General features: G+C 46.4%; 2 long non-coding RNA genes across 2 annotated transcripts in view; one reads left to right on the forward strand and one right to left on the reverse strand.

Annotated features, from left to right (window-relative positions):
- The first annotated feature begins 6,317 nt into the window (after nt 1-6,317).
- Nucleotides 6,318-9,279, forward strand: LOC122200572. Its single transcript, XR_006193859.1, has 3 exons — nt 6,318-6,807; nt 8,259-8,407; nt 9,166-9,279. It is a non-coding gene; the product is annotated as an uncharacterized LOC122200572 (long non-coding RNA).
- A 5,219-nt stretch (nt 9,280-14,498) lies between these two features.
- The window catches only part of LOC122200243, a 25,096-nt gene continuing 24,041 nt past the window's right edge, over nt 14,499-15,553 (reverse strand). Inside the window, exons 3-4 of the long non-coding RNA XR_006193762.1 lie at nt 14,952-15,230; nt 14,499-14,763 (exon numbers count right to left, since the gene is read on the reverse strand). This is a non-coding gene — a long non-coding RNA (uncharacterized LOC122200243). The remainder of the gene's footprint in view (nt 14,764-14,951; nt 15,231-15,553) is intronic.

Raw genomic sequence — 15,553 nt, forward strand, 5'->3', positions numbered from 1 at the left:
TGATATTTACATCTATTCCTAATTAAATTGATAATAAGGAATAAAGAAATACAATTATAGTTAAATGAATAATTTCCTAAAAGCAACACCAAATTAGGAGTTATCTTTTGGAGCTGGGGAAGGAGGGGCTAGGCTACCAGAGAGAGAAGAGACAGAGCAAATAAAATTGGTCACATTGTAGTTCTTTTTTTTTAATATGAAATTTATTGTCAAATTGGTTTCCATACAACACCCAGTGCTCATCCCAACAGGTGCCCTTCTCAATGCCCATCACCCACTTTCCCCTACCTCCCACCCCCATCAACCCTCAGTTTATTCTCAGTTTTTAAGAGTCTCTTATGGTTTGCTTCCTTCCCTCTCTGTAACTTTTTTTCCCCTTCCCCTCTCCCATGGTCTCCTGTTACGTTTCTCAGGATCCACGTAAGAGTGAAAACATACGGTATCTGTCTTTCTCTGTAGGACTTATTTCACTTAGCATAACACTCTCCAGTTCCACCCACGTTGCTACAAAGGGCCAGATTTCATTCTTTCTCATTGCCAAGTAGTATTCCATTGTATATATAAACCACAACTTCTTTATCCATTCATCAGTTGATGGACATTTAGGCTCTTTCCATAATTTGGCTATTGTTGAAAGTGCTGCTGTAACCATTGGGGTACAAGTGCCCCTATGCATCAGCACTCCTGAATCCCTTGGGTAAATTCCTAGCAGTGCTGTTGCTGGCTCATAGGGTAGATCTATTTTTAATTTTTTGAGGAAACTCCATACTGTTTTCCAGAGTGGCCACACCAGTTTGCATTCCCACCAACAGTGCAAGAGGGTTCCTATTTCTCCACATCCTCTCCAGCATCTATAGTCTCCTGATTTGTTCATTTTAGCCACTGTGCCTGGCACTTAACAAATGGTGCTGGGAGAACTGGACAGCAACATGCAGAAGAATGAAACTAGACCACTTTCTTACACCATTCACAAAAATAAATTCAAAATGGATAAAGGACCTGGATGTGAGACAGGAAACCATCAAAACCCTAGAGGAGAAAGCAGGAAAAAACCTCTCTGACCTCAGCCGCAGCAATTTCTTACTTGACACATCTCCAAAGGCAAGGGAATTAAAAGCAAAAATGAACTATTGGGACCTCATGAAGATAAAAAGCTTCTGCACGGCAAAGGAAGCAATCAACAAAACTAAAAGGCAACCGATGGAATGGGAAAAGGTATTTGCAAATGACATATTGGACAAAGGGCTAGTATCCAAAATCTATAAAGAACTCACCAAACTCCACACCTGAAAAACAAATAATCCAGTGAAGAAATGGGCAGAAGACATGAATAGACACTTCTCTAAGGAAGACATCCAGATGGCCAACAGGCACATGAAAAGATGCTCAACGTCACTCCTCATCAGGGAAATACAAATCAAAACCACTTTGTAGTTTGTTTTTTTTTTTTAATTTTTTTAATGTTTATTTATTTTTGAGACAGAGAGAGACAGAGCACGAGCAGGGAAGGGGCAGAGAGAGAGGGAGACACAGAATGTGAAGCAGGCTCCAGGCTCTGAGCTATCAGCACAGAGCCCGACGCAGGGCTCGAACTCACGAACTGTGAGATCATGACCTGAGCCGAAGTCAAACGCTTAACCGACTGAGACACCCAGGCGCCCCAAAACCACTTTGTAGTTCTTAAGTAGTTGGTGGGTTCACAGGTATTCATTTTATTATAATGCTTTATTATTTGCATATATGTCATACATTTTATGTACTGTTTTCTACATAAAAAGAATATCTAAAACAATAGTGAACTTTATGCTAAACTGAAATTCTAAGCTATTTCCATTAAACCCAGGAACAAGGCAAGGCTATGATCAACATTATTAAATATTATTTGGGAGAATTAGCTAATGCCCCTCCCCATTAAATAACCCACATAAATGTTAGAAGAGACACAACTTGTTTGAAATTGCAGTGCTTTTATAGCTAAAAGGCCCAAGGGACTCCATTTTTAAAAAATAAAAAAAACTTCTTTAACTGATAACTTGTTATGATGACTAGATATAAGATAATAAGAAAAATACATAAAAATCACTTTCTCTTCTTTGTACTCAACAAAATCAGTGAGAAACAGAAATGAAAACAAAAGACCCATTCCCAAAAGGGGCAAAAACTGTAAAATATTGGGGAATAAGATTTATAAGAGGAACACAGAACCTTTAGAAGAAAATACTAAAAACACAATAGTCATATAGGGACACAGAAAAAGATGGGCCATTTAGCTATATAAATTTTTTCTTTTTAGTTTATGACAAAGACACCATAAGAGAAATGAAAAGAAATAGTATACAATAATATTTAGGATGATATATTATAGAGTTAATATCCTTAATATACAGAGAGGTCTTACAAACTGATGCAGCAGACCAACAGCACAATAGGAAAATGAGCAAATGACAGAAACTGGTAATTTACAGAAGGGAAAATCCAAAGGACCAATGAACTTTCAATCTCATTAGGTAATGGAAACTCAAGTTAAAGATTGGCAAAATATAGATTAAAGAGTATCAATTTTCAAAAATAACTTGACTCAAATCTCAAATTACTAGTTGTATCACCTTAAGCCTTTCTGTGCCTAAGTCTCTTCATTTTTAAAATGAGAGTGAAACTCACAGCTTCCCACGATTGTTGTGAGAAAGAAAAGAGCATTTAGAAAAATAAAGCTGGGAATGGTGTCTTGAACAAAATAGGCAGCCCATAATGTTAGCTCTTGTTATTACTAATATAACAACTGAGGAAGTGGAGTGATGGGCATTTAATCCATTACTGGTGGGGCTGTAAATTTCTGCCAGCATTTTAGAAAGTCAACTGGTAATATATATTTAAAAATTAAAATATACTTATGTGGGTAGGGAAGGCAGGGAAAGGGGCATGAGGGAACTTTCTGGAATGTTGGTAATGTTCTACATCTTGTAGAAGTTTCGGTTACACTAGGGTTTACATTTGTCAAAACTCCCTATGTACACTTAAGACTTGAGCATTTTGGGGTGCCTGGGTGGCTCAGTTGGTTAAGCATCTGACTCTAGGTTTCAGCTCAGGTCATGATCTTGTGGCTTCATGGGTTCAAGCCCCACATTGAGCTCTATGCTGGCAGCACGGAGCCTGCTTGGGATTCTCTCTCTCTCTCTCTCTCTCTCTCTCTCTCTCTCTCTCTCTCTCCATTGCCTCCCTCCCTCCCTTCCTCCTCCACATGCATCTGTGTCTCTCAAAATAAATAAATTTTAAAAAAATTTGAACATTTTATTATATGTAAATTTTGTATTAAAAATATAAAATAAATAGAATTCTACTCTATGATATGCTCACTGAAGAATTTAGGGGACTATATACTGGTGTCTGAAATTTACTTTGAAATGTATCAGAATATAAGTTGGTGCTAGGGGTTGAATTGTGTCCCACCAACATTTTTAGGTTAAAGTCCTAACCGTCAGTACCTCAGAAGTGACTTTGTCTGGAGACAGAGTCTTTACAGAAATAATCAAGTTAAAATGAGGTCATCAGAATGGGCCCTGATCCAATATAACTGACGTCCTATTTAAAAAAAAGGAGATTTGGACACAGGGACAGACATGCATTGAGAGAAGATGGTATGAAGAGACACAGAGAGAAGACGGCCATCTACAAGCCAAAGAGAGTGGTCTGGAACAGATTCTTCCCTCAGAGAAACCATCACCACTAACACCTTGACTATAGATTCCTAGGCTCCAGAACAGTGAGACACTAAACTCTTATCTGTTGAAGCCACCCAGTGTGAGATACTTGTTATAGATACCCTGGGAAGCTGATGCTGCTGGATTGATGGACGGTTGGAGTTTGGATAGACAGGAATGTAGTAAAACAAATACAGTACAAATATTAATGAGGGGAAGACTCCAGATGCCAAGTTCACTGTAAAGTTCTTTCAACTTGGTTGTATGCTTGAAACTTTTCAAACGTTGGGAAGGAAGGAGAGCATTTCAAAAATGTTCTCTTAGAACAGAGAACAGTCAATTCCATTACAAATAGTATCTCCATTCCTAGGAGTTCTGTGACTAGGTAAGCCCACAGAAAGGATCACATAGCTTCAGATGAAGCAATCATCAGGGTAACAATGGCATTTAGACCACACACACACACACACCACAGCCCTACATGTGGGCTTGGAAATTCTATGTTGGAGATTCTCTCTTACAAAGCACCAGCATATCAGTATGTATTTGCTTATTTCACTCCTGTTTGTAGTGACAAAGAACCTGGAAATGGCCTGACTGCCCCTCAGTAGGGGATGGTTGGCTCAGTGGTGGTTTGTCTGTAGAATCTATGGTGCTGTTATCTGAATGAGGTAAATGTATATTATTTTCCCCCACCTCCACTCTTAGCCTCTGCCCTGTGTTGTGCTTCAACAAAACCTATATTATGAAGAGTATTTTTGCTTTTATAATAAAGACATAGTTTTTGTTGTTGTTTTTAATGAAAGAGGTCATCCCTCTGCTGAGACTCTCACTATGGACAGGCCACCTCATCCTCCAGGCACGTTCCTGCACCTTTAGCCATTTAGGAGAGGGAGGGTGGGCACCCAGGCCTGGCTGAGGCTGCTTACCCTCAGGTTGGATGGTCGAAGCAAGGAAGCACCCAACAGTCAGCCCAGAAAGGTAAGTCGAGGGAATGAAATGGGCTCATCAGTTCCTCCTGACAGCTGAAAACAGTAGGAGTAGAAACTGAGCTGGGGTTCAGGTCTGGTGAAGAAACTGGGACTTGTTCATTGAAAATCCACATCTTAGGGGACCAGCAGAACAAGGAACAGTGGGTGGGTAAACAAGAGGGAAGATTCTAGAACCAGCATAGTCTGAGTTTGGAAATTCTGGCTGTCCCACTCCCTGTGAGGCTGGGCAGATGCCTTATCCTATTCTGTCTTTTGTAAAATCAGGTTTGATGAGAAGAGTAAATGCAATGGTGTATATGAAACACGTACCATAGATGCTCAGGACACTGTCCTTATTACCTCTCTGTACGCACCCAATCATCGCAGGTGCTCGGTTGTGGTGACCACTGTTGTCATGCCTACAGTATTTCCCTAGTCTTTTCTGGAAATAAACAAAGGGAGAAACTTGCTTCTGCCAACCTTGCTCTCTGCTCCACAACTCTGGAAGCTCCTTCTGGTTCCTCTGCATGCAGCTGAGGAATAAAGCCCTTAGACAGCTCAGATGGCAGGAAGCCAGGGAAAGAACACATCACAACCGTGTCCCCGTAATAACTGGTCTTGATTCCCCTATGCAAATGGCTCGTGGGTACACTGTGCCAATGAAGACATCAGGATTTGAGGATCAAGTTTAGGTATCTGGTCCAGGGCTAGGTTCTTATTGTAGTGTGTGCGAGAGAGAGAGAGAGAGAGAGAGAGAGAGAGAGAGAAACAGACAAGGACATAAAGAGGGAAAGAAGGCTGGCTTGTTTCACAGAGTGAGGAAGCAGACAAAATCATACTATTCAAAATGTTATTTCTGAAAATCAGAAAGTGATAACCCTCATGTGCATGCAGATCAGCCTTGGAGATACTTAGATACAACGTGCTCTGCTCTGAGAAGCCGCGTGGCTGCTGAGTCGCCCGCCTCTACCGCAGAGGCTGAGTCTGGCTGGGTGGGTGAGGCAGCAGAGGGCACACCAGCGGATAGAAGATTGGAGAACCTGTGACTCAGAGGTGTTTTGTATATCCCCTTATACTGGACGAGCTACTCCTGGCCCTCCAAGACAGAAAGCAAACCTCCTGTGCCTTGAAGCCCCTGGACATCCCTCCCCTACTGCTCACCACCCTGTGGCAATCTCAGTGGCAATTTTACTGCTTTGCTAAACGCTTTCCTCGATTGAAGCAGAACACAGGAAGTCACGCTTCTTTGAAGAAACCACTCCTCACAGGACTGTGGACCATCTTTCCTGTCCTCCATAAAAATGTCTCAATCTCAGGGGGCTTGTAACAACTCTGCCCTAATCGTGAGCCAGCCTGTGCCTTGTCCCCGGTCTCCCATCACCCTTCATCACCGTAAAGATGACAGAGGAAGGGACAGACAGCTTCTGCTGCAGGATTGGAGTTTGGAGGGTGCCTCCCGTCACTCGTGCTGGGAGCTCGGACTCTCCTGGCATCCACATCAGCTCTGGTCTTCAACGTCACTGGCTTCCTGAGCACTCTACTCTGGCCTGTCACCCACCTTTCTTTCACAGTCCTGTGTTCCTTTGTCTATCCCCTTCAGTTCTGTGTTAATGCCTCAGTGACCCCGGTGGGCGGTCATTGGGAACAACTGTCTTCTGGAAGGTTGGCCAGTCTCTGTAGGCTTGGCCGTTTCCCTCCCATTACCTGAAGCTGGAAGCTGAAATTAGTCTGGTTTTATCTCCCTTGGTGAAATCATTGCTCCCTGGCTCTGCAATTCAAGGCTGCTGCCTTGGGTTGGCCCTTCCCATTATGTCTATTGCATAACAAGTGCCTTTGTTCCTGGCTGAGTGTGACATTACTCAAATGTGACAATGCTCCCTTTGTTCTCCTCCTCCCAGGGCCTCAGCGACAGGCTCCACACCACACCACCGTGAAAACAAAATCAGCAGAAGCCTGCTGGAAACTGATGCGTGATGCCTGAGAAACTTGCTCCGGATGCTAAGAGATGCCCATAACTGGCACCTTCCCTTGACTGTCTCAGAATGGCTTGAGGGCCCTGTTGCTTTGTCAGCCACGCCAGTAATGAGCTGGTAAACCTCACTAACCTTGGCCAATTGCAAGGTCACGTCTGGACTCACGTAAGTTTTTCTGGAGATTTCCAAGCAAGGCAGTCATTCAAGAGCTCATCGAGCCCATCCTCCAGCTTCCAGGCTAACCAGACCACCGTCCATTGTCCAATAAAAAAGGGCATCCATTATCCCTTCAACCCTCATAAGACCCCCTGTGAAGGAGGTGTTCCATTCACATTTTACAGATGAAAACAGTGAGCCTTGGGGGGGATACAAGGCTAGGAAGTGGTGGCACTGGTCAGGAACTGAGGGTTTGCTTCACTCCCCAGACTGGCCCTGCAGACTTAGAGAAACAAGTTCAAGGTCCTCTTCCCCTCCCCTGCTTCTCAGCTACGCCTGACAAAGTGGAATAGGACTTGAAAGGGAAACCTTTGCCCCAAAGACAACTGGAGACCCAAGTCTCATCTCTGTGAAGCAGCTTCCTTGTAGAGTGAGGGTGGCAGGGGCTGGGGCGGCAAGTGAGCATGACCGAGCTGAGCACATCCTCCAACTTTGGTGTGAGCACAGTCTCTGTGAGCCAGGGCTTTCCTCTCGCCATCCCGGTGTAGGGGAAGGAGATGAGGGGCACACGTGAGACGCAAACTCTCAGGTCTCTAGGTCAAGTCGCAGCCGCCTCAACGAGGTCATCCAGACAGAGAGACGGCCAGGCTGAGAAACCCAGAATTTCAGGCAGACGATTTCAGGGCTCCCTTGATGAAGGTCTCCAGATTTGCATCCCGCCCCTGCCTCCCTCTGTTAGGTGAGGCTCCCTGAGTTCGAGGAACTGGAGGACAGGGGATACCCTCCCTGCCTTTGACTCCCAGCCCTGTAGGGTGGCTCATCACCAACAGAAACTTATTTCTCACAGTTCTGGAGGCTATGAGTCCAACACCAGGGTATCGCTATGGTCTCGCTCTGCTGAGAGCTCCCTTCTGGGTTGCAGATGGCTGACTCCCCGTGTCCTCATAGGGCAGAGAGAGAGGGAAGCAAGTTCTCTGTGATTCTTACAGAGGGCACTAATCCCATTCATGAGGGCCCCACCCCATGACCTCATCTAATCCTAATTACCTCCCAAAGGCCCCACCTCCCTCCATCTCACTGGGTGACAGAGTTTCAACATGTACATTTTGGGTTTTTTTTAATTTTTTTTTAACTTTTTTTTTTTTTTTTTTTTTTTTGAGACAGAGAGAGACAAAGCATGAACGGGGGAGGGTCAGAGAGAGAGGGAGACACAGAATCTGAAGCAGGCTCCAGGCTCTGAGCTGTCAGCACAGAGCCCGATGCAGGGCTCGAACTCACGGACCGCGAGATCATGACCTGAGCTGAAGTCGGACGCCTAACCGACTGAGACACCCAGGCGCCCCTCAACATGTACATTTTGTGAGGATACGAATGTTCAGTCCATAACAGGGTGGAAGGTTTTCCTTTCCTTTTTGGTTATGAAAGCAAGAGCCACTCTCATAGCAGGTCTCTTGTTGCAGGTGGAGAGGGAAGCCCATCTGAAAAGCATCGGAGGCAATGCCTCTGACCTTTCCGGATACCCTCTGCCCCTCCCACCCACCAAAGTGCGGTTCCGCCTGTGGCTTGGGAAAAGCACAAAACCAGGTCGACCAGGGCTCCCAGGACTTGGGTAAGAGCAGGAAGGGGTGGCGGGGAGGTGGAGGCCGGGGCAGGGCGAGGGATGGGAGAGAGGAAGAAGGTGAGAAAGAGGAAGTGGACAGAGTGGGGGAGAAAGAGCGAAATGCAAAGAGAGGAGAGGGAGGACTAATAAAGCAAGGACACGATAGAGAAGGGCAGGGAGAGGACACCCATTGCCTCTTGCTCTACGGACCGCATTGACTGCAGAGCCAGAGCGTGTGAGATTCTGGCCCACTGCTCACTCAGACCCGGCTGACAATGGTTTTCCTGCCGGTGATCCAGCCTGAACAGCAGAAAACAGAAGGTTTTCTAATAGTGATGATAACACTAGTAAATAAAACAGCTAATGTTGAGAGCAATTAGGGTTGAAAGAAAATCTCGCTGCACTGAGAGAAGCCATTCCATTGTCCTCTTAACTTCAATTGGTGTCTAGTGGAGGGATGTTCAATGCTTTAGAAAAAGCGGGGGTCTTTGGGGTTTTTTTATTTATTCATTTTAGAGGTGGGGGGAGTGCATGAGTGGGGGAGGAGGCAGCAAGAAACAGAGAGAGAGAGAAAGAGAGAGAGAGAGAGAGAGAGAGAGAGAGAAAATCTTAAGCAGGCTCCACACTCAGCACAGAGCCCGATGCAGGGCTCGATCCCATGACCCTGGGATCATGACCTGAGCCAAAATCAAGAGTTGGACATTCAACCGACTTGTAGCAGGATTCTCGCACACTGAGAGTTGTGACACCCAGGCTTTTCTTTCCAGGAAGCAACTTTATTCCTGCCGGCACCGGTCCGTTGGGCTCGTACCCGAAGAACTGAGCCCCGAATGCCACGTGGAGTAGTTTTCTATATATTTTTTACTTCTTTGTCTCCTATGTACGGTGACACACAAACATGCAGTCTGATTAAGTGGTCTCATGTTACAAGGTCGTGAGGAATGTTGTCACGTACGTATAGCCAGGTTGCCTTGAGGGCTTTTATTTTTCCTTAGGGAGGGGACCTTACCACAGACCGAGCCACCCAGGTACCCCAGAAAAAGTGTTTGTAAGCTGGAAAGAAACTTGGGTGTCACTGGGGCTTTAGACACCCTCATTTTACAGATAAGTCTGAGAGAAATTAAGTGATTTTTTTTTTTCAACACCACTAGGTGAGTAAAGAACAGAATCTGACTCTGGGGAGTCTGGACTTCTGATCCGAGAGGTGGCTTCACAGGGCTGAGAGTCGGGGTGGGGGTCTGGGGCCTGACAGCCTTGAGTTACAGGCCCAGCAGGAGAGACTTTTTCTTTTAGGGTCTCCTCTCTAGAAAGGGTTTTGAGAACTGTTGTAATGGAAAAATAGGATCATCTCTCCCCTGAGTGTAGCGGGATTCCGTGGTAGCTTCCCCTTGCGGTGCTGGGGACAGGGACCGCGTTAGCCCAAGAGCCCAAGAAGCTCAGAGAGCCTGGCTCTCACTGTGAGGGAGAGTGCTTTCTCAAGGATTCTACCCCACACAACAGGGGCTTGACATCTGTGCCCACACTAGGTGGAGCTGTGACCCTCTTTCCTTTCCCTGCCTTACCACAGATCCACGCGCCTTCCTCCGCCATTTAGACCTGCGCCATCCAACGAGGCAGCCACCAGCTGTCACAGCTATTTGCATTTAAATTCACCCACATGAGGGGCACCCGAGTGGCTCAGTTAAGTGTCAGACTCTTGATTTAGGCTCAGGTTATGATCTCACGGTGTGTGAGTTTGAGCCCTGCATCAGGCTCTGCGCTGACAGCACGGAGCCTGCTTGGGATTCTCTCTCTCTTTCTCTCTCTGCCCCTTCCCCATTCACAATCTCACACTCTCTCTCTCTCTCTCAAAATAAAATAAATGAGCATTTAAAAATAAATCAGGGAGCGCCTGGGTGGCGCAGTCGGTTAAGCGTCCGACTTCAGCCAGGTCACCATCTCGCGGTCTGTGAGTTCGAGCCCCACGTCAGGCTCTGGGCTGATGGCTTGGAGCCTATTTCCGATTCTGTGTCTCCCTCTCTCTCTGCCCCTCCCCCGTTCATGCTATGTCTCTCTCTGTCCCAAAAATAAATAAAAAAACGTTGAAAAAAAAAATAAATAAATCAGTAAATTCATTCACGTGAAACAAACGTAAGATTTGTGAGAACGTAAGAAATGTGTAAATGTAAGAAATGTGACAGTTCTGTCTGTCACATTTCAAGCGTGACCTGTAAGCCAGTGTCTGCCTTATTAGACAGCACAGTATAGAACGTGTCCATCATTGCAGAAAATATCACCAGACGCTGATAGTTTTAGATGCTATAGACAGTTTCGTTGTTTTTTGTATGCTGTTCTGTTTCTACTAATCCTTCTAAATTGCTGTAAGCCTAGCCGTTGGCAGTTTGCAGCTCCCTGGGCACCTAGACGGTATCACTTCGCATCCGTCACTGGCGGCTGAGGGCCCTGCAGGCAGAGAGGGCGCTGTGCCCCCTTCTGGAGCAGCAGGCCAGACGAAACAGGTGACTTCACACTGCCTGCCCCGGCTCATTGCTGGTCTCTTTCCTCTCCACCATCCCTGACTTTCTCTGTCACTCCCCAGTGTCCCTGGTGATTGCAGCTTAAACACCTTCAAGGGCTACTGAGGCTCCAAATTCCTGCTGAGTTGAGCCGAGCACAGAGAATTTATCGCCAGACTCTAAATCGGCTCATTCCCGCCTGCCTTCCTCGTTTCCCCTTCCTTACCGTGACCTCGATTTCCAATCCAATATATGTGCTAACAATAAGGCAGTAACTGTGACACCCTGTGATTGGAATCCAAAGAGAAAAGGCCAGATTCCTGCTCCCCAGCCATTGCTGGCTTCTCCTAGAGAGAGGAGAAGGAGGCACAGGAAGGAGAAAAGCACTACTTGCTTCCCCAGCAAGTGGGGTTTATTTTGCCAGTCAAGTGAAAGGAAACAGGATGATACCCATCAATTTCCTAAACCATAGAGAATGCTCATCTGTCTTTCCTTCTTCGGTTTTTTTTTTGTCCCAACTAAAACTCTTCCTATTAGCTCAGATGTCTCATTCATTCATTCACCGATTCATTCACTCCCTCGTTTTTCATAACCAGAGCTGCACATCAGAATCACCGGCCTTTTACAAAGCACACAAACCCAAATGATGGGCAGGCAAGCTGCATCTGAGTTCGTGAAGGGTGGGGATGGAGAGACATGGAGCCTGGGAGGGGTGTTGGGCCGGGGGCTCATATGTTTTGCAAAAGATTAAAGTTATTCTACTGTTTGATCATGGGTAGGAAGCCCTGCAGTCATCCATTCCTTCATCATTCCTTCCTCTTTTCATTCAACAAACATTCCTTGAATGCCAAGGACTGTGTTAGGTGAAGGGGAGATGATGGAGCTTATGCAGAGCTACTTAGGATTGGCTGCACCTTAGAAACACCTGAGAACTTTTGACATTCCTGATGCCCAGGCTGTGCACCCTTGGGGCAGGGACACAGGTTGGCATTTGTTAAGTATTACGGGTAATTCCAATATGGTGGCTTAGGGTGAAAGAGAGAAAGCATGGGTTGGGGAGGATGGGGGTTCTCACTTAGCCGTGTTGGGGGGGCACAGGTCAACAAAGCTGCACTGTAGATGGACACAGTGACAGCATACGTGCTAGCCAGCTCAATGTCTCCAGTATCCCTCATCAGACAGTGACCAGGGCAAAGAAGATGGGCAGGGCTGACCCAGGGCAGAATTCAAAGGACACAGGTCTCGTGCTGTCCTAAAGAAAGAAGAAGCCTACCGCAGCCCCTAGAGTTGGTCAGACCACAAACTAGAACTTGCAATGGACTTGTCCCATTAACAACATGAAACCCGATCTGAAGCAAGATAATCTGTGCTCGGGGAGACGCCACCATTGCTGGGGAGGATGGCCATGGGGAGGGCCAGGGAAAGACATCTCTCATCTCATTCTACTATTTTTATCCCTTTGTCAACAGTTTTGCCCATGTTTTTTGTCAACATTTCTGAGCACCTCCCAAGAGTCAGGCACTCCGTCAGACAGTGAGGATCTGGTCCCAACCCTCAGTGAGTGTATTGTCTCAGGCAGGGCACAGACTTGGTCTATTTCTTTGTCCATAATGGAGGGCATAATGGAGGGAAATCTCTGACATTCCAAAAGCTCTAATGTCATTTGCTTCTATGACACTCTGATGAGGAGTTAAAATGGGAACACGTTCTTTGCCTCCTAAACTGATTTTTTGAGTGGCTGGTGAATAATGCATATACTTTTGCGGTGTTATGAGTCTGGCCCAACTGTCGTCCACTTCTGGAAATCAAAGCAAATCCCAATCACATGTCTACAAGTAGGTGCTGAGCTCTGATGAGGGATATGCATTCTGCAGAGTCTGGCACATGGCAAGACCCCAGCCTATTCTCTTTCACTCCTCAGGGCTCCCTGACTCCAGTCTGCCCCATCTCAAAAGCAATGCAATGCAAGAACCTCTACTCAGGCATGCCTATGCATTTCTACTTAGGGAGTTGTTTGTTTGTCTATGTGGCTGTGATTGTTCCGAGCCCAAAGTCCAGTCAGTGTGCTTTTGCCTAGCAGCCTTTAGGGATGGCCCCTATTCCAGAAAGTCACATCAGGCCAGTGCTTCTTACAGTAGGAAAAGGGCCTTCCAAAGTTGAGGGAGGAGGTTAGAAGGGCTCATGTTCTGTTCTGCCTGGAACCAGTTCCCTTCTGTTTTGTTGTATAGTTTTAACATTGCAAAAGAAAGGCTATGCTGTATGTAAGGAAAGGCAGGAATTTTGCAATTAAGAAAGAGTTGACTACTTTATAATTAACCTGGGCCAAATGAAGTTGATATTTTTCCATTTTCTACCTACAGAAGCAGAAATATCATGTATTTTACCCTGTAAATAAATTAAACCTCATTATGCCTGAGTTTGTTCATCTGTAAAATGGGGGCAGAGCTACTTACTTGGCAGGATTGTTGTGAAGCTAACCGTGCCCACACAGTACCTGAACACACTCCTTTTATGTAAAACCTGAAACCCAGCATCTACTAAGTGCCAGGCCACTGGCCCAAAAATTGTAGCTGTCATTATGGTAATGAGCTGTTTGACAGCCATCTGGTCGCCCTTCCTTGTACGAGCCCCAGCCCCCGAAGGGCCCACATCATGCCAACAATGGGGTGGCCTGGGGCCACACAGACCCAGAGTAGGTCTGAGCACCGCCCTTTTCCATCTGTGGGGCCTGAGCAAGTCAGGCCTTCTAAGACCACCGGCTCTCCCTCTGATGAAAGTGGGGCTCACTCTTCCTCCAAAGCTGGTTTGGAGGATTAAATGATTACATTTACAAAGTGCCTGGCCAAAGTAGATTCCAAATAAGGGACCTCAGGTCATAAGGGATACAGGGTGAGGCTGCTGAAGGGATGGGGACGGGGGCCAAGGGGTCAGGGGAGTGGGGAAAACTGGAAGGTAGGCTGAACCCAGAAGCTTCCCCACTCACACTCTGAGACATCACCTTGGAGAGAGATTTCTGGTTGTCAGGAACCTGAGGGAAGGACCCCCTCCCACTAGAAACTGTCCTGGAAAGTGAGAGAGAGAGAGAGAGAGAGAGAGAGAGAGAGAGAGAGAGAGAGAAAGCCTGAGAGAAACAATTACCATAGCCATTGGCAGGCAGATGCCGGATGGAGTTAAGACCCGGTGCCTTAATTGGGGATTAGAGGCTGAACTTTACCGACGCACTGCCTCGGTGGCTTTGTTAATAGCTGGAAAATTCTCCATGCAGGTGCAGTGACCTTTTGTGAAGTGACCCAGAGGCTGGCTGGGCCCCAAGGAGCATCCTGCCCCCAGCCAGACACTGTGGCGACCTCCCCACCTGCCTCTCTCTTTCCCGGCACAAGTCTGGTCTTGCCCTTTCCCACCTCCTGCAGCGCTGACCCAGAGGGACACAGAAGGTAGAAAGACTTACTAAGGACCTGTGCCTATTCGTATGGTGCCACTTGATGGGGCTGGACAGTCCTGGTGTCCCCATGTTTCCTTCCTTCCCATGGGCCATTTGGTCATCATTAGACTTAATGAAACCATTTTAAAACTCAAAACCTGAAAGTTCTCTTTAAAATGCAGGTAATAATAACCTGTCTGCCCGGTTTCACGTGACTCAGGTGTAAAGTCCCTTAACACATCGTCTTGTTTGATTCCCTAATGATCCTGTAGGTGGGAAGGACAGGAGATGCTCTTCCTAGATCCAGAGACAGAACTGGGGTGTGGAGGATGGGCAGCCCCAGAGTCGAGACCAGGTTCAGGTCTTCTGATGCTCAGTCCTTTCCCACAGCGCCCTGTGGATGAGTTCCAGGTGGAACAGAGCGGCTGAAAGCCAGGGAGCTGGTTGTGCTGGGAGAGAGCAGGTACAACTGATCAGGAGGGGAAGGCTACCACCCTTTTCTCCACTTGGCCTTACTTATGGGCCACAAGTCTCACAGTCAAAGGACAGAAGACGGACATTTAGGACAGAAGACGTGGGAGAAGAAAGTAAGCCTGAGAGAATATTCAGGAAACAAGAGTCAGAGCTCAGGGCCTACCAGGAAAAGCAGATGGTCTTGCTCTGAAGCCCTTCGACCGTGGACCACTGCTCCCCACCTGCTGGGCATGGCCAATCTCAGGAGCTGCACAAGGTGACCTCAGTAAGGCCTTCTTGACGGGGCCTCCAGAGTGTTTACCTCTGACCTGGCAACACTTCCTCTAATCCTCCCGGTTCTGGGAGCAGATTAACCAACCAGCCACCATCAGGGGTTGAGACATACTTTGTTGACGTGCCTGGAAGTGGGATGATTCCCCTTCCGATTCGTGGAGCTCACAGCCTAAATGGGGAGCCGGGACAGACAGACATCAAAAGATGAGGAGTGATAACAAGATAATCTTCAATTTATTTGTGACTTTACCTAATTTGAAAGCACTTCATTACTAGGTATTACAACCTCCTTTATATTTGTCTGTATGTAAAAGTATTTAGCCACGTGCTCTGGAAAGCATAAACATGAAGCTATTGTCCGTATTATTATCATTATTATTTGGGTTATTTTCTACTGGACTATAAGCTACTGGACAGTGAAGCTGTATTTTTTTTTTTTTTTTTTTGTCCTCTGCACCTAGTCCTGTGTATTTTGAGCTAAATACAGAATGA

The sequence above is a fragment of the Panthera leo genome, chromosome D1 (assembly GCF_018350215.1).
Source record: "Panthera leo isolate Ple1 chromosome D1, P.leo_Ple1_pat1.1, whole genome shotgun sequence".
In the NCBI taxonomy this organism is placed as follows: Eukaryota; Metazoa; Chordata; class Mammalia; order Carnivora; family Felidae; genus Panthera; species Panthera leo.